Source organism: Mesoplodon mirus, assembly GCF_964341445.2.
Source record: "Mesoplodon mirus genome assembly, chromosome: 2".
NCBI lineage: Eukaryota > Metazoa > Chordata > Mammalia > Artiodactyla > Ziphiidae > Mesoplodon > Mesoplodon mirus.
Window position 1 is genome coordinate 179975785 of NC_138977.1, and position 11029 is coordinate 179986813.

Genomic DNA, 11029 nt, shown 5'->3' on the forward strand with positions numbered 1-11029 from the left:
GTCAATTTAATTTATGTTCTCCAGAAAACGAACTCTTCATTTTGTTAATCTTTTATATTGTTTTCTTGTTTTGTATTTCATTTATTTCTGCTCCAATCTTTCTTATTTTCTTCCTTCTACTAACTTTGTGCTTTTTTTAATAGTTCTTTAGGTTAAAATATTTTTTCCCTTAAAATATGCATTTACTTCTATAAATTTCCTCCTTAGAAATGTTTTTGTTGCAAACTGCATGATCTGGTTTACATACTGTGTTTGCCTTTTCAAGATATTTGTTTGTTTTTAAAAAAGTCTTCTCTGGTCCACTGGTTGCTCAGGCATGCGATGTTTAATTTTCATGTAATTTAGCATCTTCCAGCTTTCCTCACGATATTCATTCCTACTTTCATACAATTGTAGTTGGAGAAAATGCATGGCATGATATCAGTCTTCTTAAATTTATCGAGACTTGCCTGTGGCCTAAAATATGACGTATCGTAGAAAATGGTCCATAGGTGCTTGAGAAAATTGTATATTCTGCTGCTGTTGTATGAAATGAAATGTGTGTATCTTTTAGGTCTCTTTTGGTCTATAATTTTGTTCAAGTCTGCTGCTTCCTTACCATTTCTCTATCTGGATGATCCTTCCATTGTTTAGAGTGGTTATTAAAAGTCCTCACTTATTTTTGTGTTATTTTTTTGCCTTTTGTTCTGTTAATAATTGCTTTATATACTTAGGTGCTCTGATATTGAGTGCATATATATATGTGTGTGCAATTGCAATGTTTTCTTGATGGGTTGTCGGTTTTTTTTTTTTTTTTATCATTATATAATGATCTTCTTTGTCCCTGGAGCATTTTTAGCTCAAAGTCTATGTCGTCTGATGTAAGTATAGATATCAATGCTGTCTTCTGGTTACCATTTGCTTGAGTATCTTTTTCCATTCCATGACTGTTAGTCTTTGGGTGTCTTTAAAACTAAAGTAATTCTATAGTGGGGAGCATATTTCTGGACCTCTCTTTTGTTTTTGGTCCATTCAGCTATTTTATGTGTTTCTATTGAATTTAATTTTTTTATGTTTAAAGTAATTATTGATATGTAAATACTTACAATTGCCATTTTGTTAATTTTTTCAAGTGTTTTATAGGTCCATTTTCCCTAGCTTCTTATCTTCCTGTGTTTTGCTAATTGATGACTCTTTGTAGCGGGTATGCTTAGATTCCTCTTTTATCATCTTTTTTATATGTACCAGAGGTTTTCTCTTTATGGTTATCATGAAGCCTACCTAAAATATATTTATAGCATCCTATTCTAAGCTGATAACAACATTGATAACATACATAGATTTTCCCTTTATTTCTCCATCCTACACATGTTAGGTTATCAATATGAAAATTTATATATTTTAATGTTTCGTATCCAGCAAGATATTATTGTAGTTATGGTTGTTTAATACATTTTAAACTCTTAACTAGTGTTCTAAGTGAATTACACACCAAAATTACAAGATTACAGGGTCTGATTTTGACAATATGTGTCATTAGCGGTGAGTTTTACAAACTTCTTATGTTTTCACAATGCTAATTATTATGCATTTATTTCTGCTTGATGAAATTCCTGTTGAAATTCTTGTAGAGCAGGTCTTCTGGTGATGAACTCTTTCAGTTTTCTTTGTTTAGATATATTTTCAATCTCTTTCTTCATTTCTTTCTTTTTTTTTAACTTTTATTTATTTATTTATGGCTGTGTTGGGTCTTCGTTTCTGTGCGAGGGCTCTCTCTAGTTGCGGCAAGTGGGGTCTACTCCTCATCGCGGTGCGCAGGCCTCTCACTATCGCGGCCTCTCCCGCTGCAGAGCACAGGCTCCAGACGCGCAGGCTCAGTAATCGTGGCTCTCGGGGCCAGCCGCTCCGCGGCATGCGGGATCCTCCCAGACCAGGGCTCGAACCCGTGTCCCCTGCATTGGCAGGCAGACTCCCAACCACTGCACCACCAGGGAAGCCCCATCTTTCTTCATTTCTGAAGAACAGATTTGCGGGGTACAATATTCTTCGACAGAATTTTTTTATTCTTTCTATACTTGAATACATCACCCCTCTCTCTCCTGGACTACAAAGTTTGTATTGGGAAGTCCCTCTAAATTCTTATGGTGGTGACTTACATGTGGTGACTCATTTTTCTCTTGTTGCTTTCAAAATTCCCTGTGTCTTTGACCATAGACAATTTACTTACAATGTGATTTCCCATAGCCATTGCAGATTCAACTTATTTGGGATTCTTTGTGCTTCATCAATTTGGATGTACATCTCTCATTCCATGTTTGGTAAGTGTTCAAGTCTTTTGTTTCAAACATACTTTTTCTCTTCCTCTTCTCATATGGGACTCCCATAATTCACTCTTGTTTCTGTTTTTAATGTCCCATAGCGCTTCTTTACTCTTAAATTCATTTTTCTTTTCACTCCTGTGGCAGGATAACTTCAAGTGACCTATCTTTTAGTTCACTGATTCTTTCTTCTGCTTGCTCGAGTTTGTTGTTGAATCTCTTTATTATATTCTTCAGTACAGTCATTGTATTCTTCAGCTCTAGTTTCCAGTTGTTCTTTTGATGCTTTCTATTACTTTGTTGAACATCTCATTTTGTTGATACATTTTCTTCCTGAATTTTATGAAGTTGTGTGTCTATGTGTGTTTCTTGTATTTCACTAAACTATTTCAAGAAGATTATTTGGAATTCTCTCTACAAGAGTCCATAGATCTCTGTTTCTTTAGAGAGTTTATTCTTTTCATCATCTCATGTTTCCTTGATTCTGCATGGCCCCTGATTTGTTGCATTGGTATGTGCACTGGTATTTGAGTAAGCAGTCTCTTCTTCCCTTCTTGGACTCTGTGGCCCATGGTGTTCCTTCATCTTCACATATATATTCTGTGATTTTCACAGTGAATTCTTGCCTATTGATAGTCCTCTGGCATGTAAGTGTGGAAGGAAACCTGATCATGTTTTCAAAGTATTCTTTAGGAGGGATCTGATAAGTTGGGAGGTCTGCCTGTGTCATCAGAGGAGCTGGTGGGAAATTGGGACCCTGCAATTACCTTAATATTATGAGAAATATTAAGGTACAGGAAGGGAACTTACACTTCTGAAGGAGGTGGTAGGTTTGAGGACCTGTTTTTGAGCGTGTCTTGGAGATTACATGGGTGGTGGCCTTGGATGTTAACCTACACGTGGTCAGCAGTTTACAGAGAATTCTCAAGCGTGGCAACCCCAAGTCCTGGTGTCCAGACCTGAAAGGCCCAGTCATGATTTCTTCTAACACCTTGGTCCTCACTGCACAGTTCTTGATGTCTCTGAGCTCATCATCCTCTCCCTCCCTGGGGCAGAGGAGGAAGACATTAACTACTGGGCCCCTGAGTCTTTACAAGTGGCCTGGCACTGTTCCGAGCATACTGTAGCAGTTACTATCACCCTCTTGGCACCCTGTAGAGGAGACACCATGTTCCATCTTTTCAGTGAGAAATTGAAGCACAGGGAGATTAAGTAACTTGCCCAGGAGATTAAGTAACAGCAAGTGAGTAATGGACACCAGACTGTATTCATACATCAAAGATATTTGGGGCTTTTTGGAAAGAGCATATTTTGGCTAAAACCCCACGTATCTCAACCCATGGTGACAGATGAAGGCCTGTCTGTGGGGAATGAGACTCATCATGTCTACATCCACCGGACACCAGGGTGCTTTGTCCTGGCAGGAGCAGTAGAGCTGCATCTCATACAGTGGAGCAGTGCTCACCAGGTAACAAACTCTCTTGCTAATCAACAACAAATCCCAACTCCTTTTGACTGTAAACCAAAACACAATATATGTGTCCAATTCAGTACAAAAGGGGCTCCTAACAATTTTGTGTTTTTGGTGCTTTAGATGTTGGGCTGTGGGGGTGGGGGGGACAAAGTACTTCTGCAGAGGTCCTGGGAAGTAGGAGGGATCAGCGGCAGCATCCTGGAGAGTGACTGAGAGCATATGGGTGGGAGATGTTGACCATGTGAACAGCAGTTACTGAGGGGGAAGCACTCCTGGCCGGGTTGAAGGCAGATATTTGGGCCGCAGAACATTTCTGTGCAGTGGGGATCCCATAAGGTGAAGTTGATGCACCTCCCCTGTGTGAAGAAGAGTAGAGAGAGAAGGTCACTGAGAAGCCATTGGAATTGGGAGCAGAAGGCTGTGCTTTCCTTGCCTCAAGGGGATTAGGCTCAGTACCTGTCAGGATCCCCAGGGTGAGCCTTTCTTTATGCCCTTCCTCTTCCTAGGTCCTGGCCTCCAGCCTGCACTTCTAATTCTAGACTCTGTTCAGATATTGGACATATGCCCTCCCTTCCCTATGGAGCCCCGTTGTTGTGACTCTGGACTCCCTTTGCTCTGGTGTTGAACTTGCCTGCTCCCCTCTGCACTGGGAGCCTGGTTAGCAAGGACAAGGGCTTATTGCCACTGTAGCCCCAGCATTGCCCAGGCTCTCTTGATGAGTATGTGCCAAAGGGATGTGTTCTCACTGCAACCCTCAGGCTGGGGTTGAGTCCAAAGTGCAAGGGCAGGTGACGGTGCCCTCAGATGGGTGATGGGCTCTGGAGGCAACAGCACATACAGACCACTTGGTTTGGGTACAGGTTGATGCGGACCCTTTGGGACACCAAAATCTGTCTGCAGCATCACAGGGAGGGTGGTGAGCACACGGACCCGCTGACAGCATCTATGGGCAGCCCTGGACTGGATCTGTCAATGGGACTCCAGGACCTCTGGACTTTGGGTTATTCGGACTCACCTGGACACTTTCTTAGCCTCACCAAAAACTGACCTAGCATTCTTCATAACTGCATTATTTGTTCAGTGGCATTTTATTATTTTATCCCTGTTTTTGTTTAAAAAAAAGGTAAGGCTTGAGCGTTTCAGAAACTAGACTAAGTTCGCAGATTTACTAACAGGTTGAAGTCAGTACTTTCCTACAATCACTCCTGAAAATGCCAAAGGGCCCTTTCCCCATCCCTGCACAGTGCCCCGCAAAGCAGATTTCTGTGCCCTATATTGCCAGATCCAAAATGCCTCCTTGTGTCACAGAAATGACCTAAAGCCTCTACACAGGAGCACGTGTAACTAGAAGTGCCCATTCATTCATTCATTCATTCATCATCAGAGGGCTCAGTGTGTGTGGACCATGTGCGTCGGAACAACTGGATTTGGTGCCCTCGCAACACTCTGACATGCAGGACTGGTGTGCCTCTGTCCCCCACACCGTATTGGGTGACACTGGGTATCCTGTGACATCTTGACCATTGGATTGATGAGGACAGTACTTGATTTCCAGCCTTTCAATTCACCAAGCCCTACAGCCCCAGGGCATACACACTGGCTGTTTCCTCCGTCTGGAAGGACCTCTCTGGATTTTTATCAGTTATTTCTCAGCTTAACTGTCACCCTCTCACAGATTCTGATCTGGCCAAACAGGCACTCACTGAGATATTCATGACTTTCAAGTGTCTAGAGAGCTGTCTAGAGACAGGTGGAGAATGGGGCTTCTTTGCAAGCAAGGCTGGGACTCAGAGCTCGATTCAGACCCAGAGCCAGGAGCCAAGCTGCAGAAGGAGCCCCAACATCACTGTCACCAGACAGTGTCTCTGCTGGATGTGAGCATGCCTCAGGTGTGTCATCAGCAGTGTCCAAGAGACTTTCAGGCCTATCCAGAGCTTCTAAGTGCCCACCTGTCCAGCCACCGAGAGCCAGTGTTTTCCTGATTCAGTGAATGTGGTCAGTACAGACCTCACTGCAGATCTTGGGACTGCAACATCCTCCAGGCCCCTGGCCCGGTCTGTACAAAAGGTCTGATAATGGGGACACCAGGAATATGATGCCCAGGCAGGTGCTTCCCAAGAGAACCAGGAGCAAGGCCCTCCTCGGATCTGGAGGCCTGAGAAGGGCAGCTCTCTGACGGTTTGGGGGTAACCATCATGAGACCATGAGTGCCGAACCGAATGGGGGACAGAGCGGTGAGAAGGGTGGAGCCAGGCTCCGAATTCAAGTCCCCCTCTGCTGCTCCCATCCTTTGAGAGCTGGGACAAGTCCCTCAGCCTCTCTGTGGGTCAGACCCGCCTCCATAAAGCTGGGATCTGCCAGTACAGTAGTATCTACCTGTACATTCACTGGGAGGATTAAAGCCGTGAGAACATGGAAACTTCTTGAGCAACTGACCCACAGAAAGGACGCAATAAAATTATCTATCATTATTATTACTAAATAACAAGTATGACAGGTGGAGAAATTGGGCTTCTCCACATTGTCACAGGCACTGACACAAGGAGGGCATCTTTACTAGCTGGTAAAACCGGTCAGTGTTGACCAGACAACATTTGGGAAGGGTGTCACCATGTCCTCTGCCACTCCTGCAGCTGAGTGAGCAGCCCAGGAGGGTCTCATGGATGGGGTGCAGCCAGCAGTCCCACAGGGTCGGGAAGGCAGTGGGGAGGGACGATGGATGGGAGTCCAATAGGCCTCTCCAGCCCTTTTCGTTTAAGATTGCAATTGCTGGGCATTGCTCTGGAGAAGAAAGGTCCTGACATCCTTGAGACGAGGACGCAGGGGAAATGCACGGGCACCATGTTGAGTATCGTCTGGAAGCTCATGAGCTCCAGGTCTCCACGCCTTGGGCGTTCCTCCCGGCAGATGCCTGGAGAGGGCTCTCTGACCCACAGTCCCGGGGGCAACTGTCAAGGGCAAAAGCAAGACCCCAGCCCACGGGGAGCATCCCTGTGCCCTGCTTACCATGTCCCTGGGCGGACAGCACGTCAATGGCAGCTGGCTGCAGTGCTGGACAAATTCACAAAAAGTATCCAGTTTTCCCTGAAAAGCAGATGTGGTAGTGAGGAAGCTGCAGGCACTGACGCTGCCCCCAGATGGGTGGTGTCCCCTCTGTCTCCCATGGCTTCCCATGGCTGTGTCCCCACAAACTGGCTGAGAGAGCACTGCAGCCATCACCTGGGGCAGGGGGCTTAAAAGCCTTCTGTGTTTGTTGGGAGCTCGTCAGTGTGGGTCACAGATTGTTTTGGACTCTGGAACAAATCAGTACTTTTGGTGTAGGAGGAGAAGTCGGGGCTACTTTTGAAAAAAGTGTCAAAGTTTGGAGGAGATATGCAGTAGCCAAGGAGAGGTCCTCAAGGAGAAAGGTGAGGGGGGCATGGGGAATGGGCAGCAGCTTGAAGAAGAGGGAAGAGGGCCTGCTTTGGGGGGGCTCAGAGGGAGAATGCAGGGAAGAGACCCAGTCCCTGCTCAGGGGAAGGGTCCTGAAATGGGGGGAAAGAGAGAGATGAGGAAACTAAAAAACCGGTGAAAACGTGGACGTGGAGTGGGCAGAAGGTGGGGCCGGGCCTGCGGCAGGAACGAGCCCGTGGCAGGTGCTTCCTCCCTCTCTGGAAGGTGAGCTCTGGCTTCTCCGTGCCCTCACACTGACTCTCAGGGGACATGCGGGGCCCGCCCTCCGGCTGCCATTTGAAGCTCCCAGGAGGACCAATGGATCCCACAGCGACAGAGGCAGGACCAGGGGGAGGAAGGCAAAGCTGAACCCAGAGATGGTGGGGTCTTTCTTCCTCACACCTGCCACCTGGGGCCCTCTTCGTCCCTGTCATCTCTCAGCCCCCTGCCAGCTGGGGTCTCAGTCACCTGGGGGAGGGAAGTGTCCTCCATGTGGCCCTTGTCACCCCATCTCAAGGGCCTCAAGGACAATGCGGTGAGCTCTCTCCCTCCCTCACTGAGCAGACAGGAGCCATAGCCACTCCCAGGTAGTTTGATGCTGGTAAGATCTTGGCTCAGAAGTTTCTTTTCTTTTTCATTTTTTTTTCCCCTGACCGGTGTGTGTCTTTGTCATTATATGTTTTCAGTCATCCAGTCACTGGCCAGTGAAACCAAGGACATTGCCAGAGCTGATGACAACCTCTATGAGAATCAGGAATTGGCCGGCTGTGAGTCAGCCCCCAACATCCAGAGTCCTGGGCCCATCCCAAGGCGAGGTCCCTGGTGCTGGCACTGCCTGAGGCAGGGGGCACCTGAACCTTCAGCTCTTTGTCCTCCCCTGGGCCATTAGGGTCGGGAGGGCCTTTGGTTTTTCTCTGTCACCGAGGGGTGGGAGACCAGAGCCCATAAAGCTCATCTCCATGCAAGCCAGGTGTTTTAGGCCCAAGTCTGTGTGCATTGAACTGGCTCCCCCTCCTCCAAACCCCCAGTCCTGAGGGGCTCGTCCCTCCCTTCCTAAGTTTGCTTGTCACCTCCATCTGTTTTATCCTGTCTTCTTGGCACCCACAGCAGGAGACAATAATCGTGGTCTGTACAGAGCATGGATTCTAGAAAGAGAAATAAATTGCAGGCTTTCTTGTCTGGCAGCTCCTGGGTGCAGACACATGACATCTGTTGCCTGGGCTCCTGTCAAGTACTGGCCACCCAGCAAATGTTTGCTGGAGAATCAAGGACAAATGAGCAGGACCCGGCACACTAAGAGAGTGGCCTCCATGTGAAAAACACACCAACTACTTTTGGTTTACAAAGATGGCTCTTTTCCAAATAACAACAAACTCTATCCTGTCCCCTTGGTTCCTGGCAGCCACCCTTGTAGGAGAAGCTGGGCGTGAGGCTGTGCCATGTGATGGAGGCGGGCAGGGGTGGGGGCATTAGTAGGTGACAGGGCTGTATTCACCCGACTCTGGCAGATCCAGCCTCCCCAGGCCACACTGCAGCCAGTGTAGACGTCAGTCCGGGCAGTGATCCTGTTTCCCACCAGATCTCAGGCCCAGCTCCCCGTCTGGGGACACGGCACCCCTGCTCTAACTACCTCTTATGCGCCGTGGGTTGGGCCCCACCCCGGGTCAGCCCCAGCCTCCTCACCTGACCCTTGGTCCCTGTGCTCACCTGCGCTATGCCTCAACAGCTCAAAGTCAGGTTAGGATTCCCTCCACCCTCCCCAGTCCCCGGTCCCTAAAGGCCAACCCTGCCACGACCCTCATCCGGACATGAGCCAGGGATGAAGAACAAGGAAATGGAGCCCAGCATACATCAGAGCCCGGGGAGGGGGACCAGGTCCCTGAAACATGAGGATCCTTTTCCAAATGCTTGTGCGAGTCCTGGGAAGGATCAGTCTACAAAGAGTCGTTTGGGAATTGACAAAAGGCCCATTTATATCACGAGGGACCATAGCTGTTTCTGATTTAGGCTACCCCATGTTGCTGATTCAGTGATAAAGGCCCTGGTGCAGGCTGTCTTCGGAGGTGGGGAACCGTGTTGTCTGGGTGACATTTTGTGAGTCTCAGGTCCTCTCTGGGGTCCCTCCCTGCCCTCTGTCACCCTCTTCTTTCTGAGCCTCTCTCTGCCCAGGTAGGTGGGAGCAGGAGGGGTGGGGGACGGCATCTCCCCATACACGTCAGAGGGCCTCTCTGTGCAGGTCAGTGTGGGCATCAAGTATGCTGACAATATCACTACGAAACACACCACTTACTTTTTCTGGTTTCTGGGCTGGTGGTGGCTCCTTGACGATCTAGGATGTGAAAGAGACATAAACACAGGCTGGAGGGGTCATGGAGGGCTCTGGCTCAGCTATGCAGACAGAAGGGGACCCTGCTCGGCAGCAGTAAGGGATCAAATCATGGGCTTTGGGGTGTCAACCTAGGTGCCCAGAGCCTGAGGGTCTGTGGCCAACAGGCTCCACCTCCCTGAGCCTCAGGCTCCTCAGTCATGAAAGGGGAATGGGTACCTCCGTGGAGGGTCAAGGGGGAGACAGGCAGACTAAGGCCCCTGGTCCCTGGTAGAGTTTTCAGCAGCAGCCCTGACATCATATGAAGACAAGAGAACACTCCCCACACCCCTCCTCCTCTCCCCTTCCCTCCCTCCCCCTGAAGCCCTCCCTGCCTCCCCGCCCTCAGGGATGACAGACCACCTCCCTCTCCGTGACCCGGCTTTCTCTCCTCACTTCTTGCCCTTTGCAGAAATTTGACGTGCTGGCTTCTATGCTGCTTTGCTTGTCCTTTCTCAGCTCTGCTTGTTCGTCTTCTTCACCCACCTCTGGCCTGTGTCCTTGCAAACCCAGCCAGCAAGCGCCTCTGCCTTCCCTCCCACCCAGGGCCAGTCTCTGTCCTTTATCATTATCAGGGCACCTGCCACACCCTCTGAAGGTGACATTTTCCCTCAATGCTCCCTAGCTACCAATACCAGACCAGACACCAAATGGTGAGCGCCTGTGGGCAAGGGAGGCGGCTGCTTCATTTCTGCCCCTCTGTGCCCAGCACGGGGCCCTGCACATCCTGGTGACTTAGTGATGACTGATGAAGGAATGACGGAAGGCACCAGAGATGGGCAGGGATCCATGCTGTTTTCAAAGGCGCAGCTGCCCCCGGGGTTAGCATCCTCCCGGCCAGCATCCTTCTCCCTTTGGACCATCAGTGCCCTTGCAGACCCCTCTTCGTCTGCCAACAGCAGAGACTCTTGAGGCCTTGGTACACCTGAGTCCTTCAAAAGCCTGACTGCTGTGGGGTAGCCCTGGTCTCAGGAGGCCTGGGATCCTTTTTCCCCAGGGGCTGGGACAGTCCATAGGCCACCTCCCTGTGAAGGTGAAAGCATGAAGCAGGTGGCCCCCTAGAAGCCCAGGCTGTGTCTATGCCCAGGATGGGAGGACAGAGTCTGTGCCTTGTTTGCTGGTGTGAGGACCCCAGAGCTGATGGAACCTGGCCACAGGCAGAATCATGGGGCAGGCATGGGGCTGGTCCCTCAGGGATCGGTGAGGGCTGGATGCAGGCTGTGCGGGCAGGGGTCACTCACCTTCTTGCAACAGCAGATGCAGACAATCAGCAACGGTATCACGACCAGGGATGGGATGAGTGTTGGATACAAGGGAGGATTGTTGGGAACTGGGCTCTGGGTGACAACCATGGGCACTGTGGTCTCCTCCTCTGCGACAACGGTAGTCTCTGTGGTGGTTGTCACGGCAGTTGTTGTCATGGTGACAGTGGTAGGCAGCGTGCTCTTCGTTGTCATCATT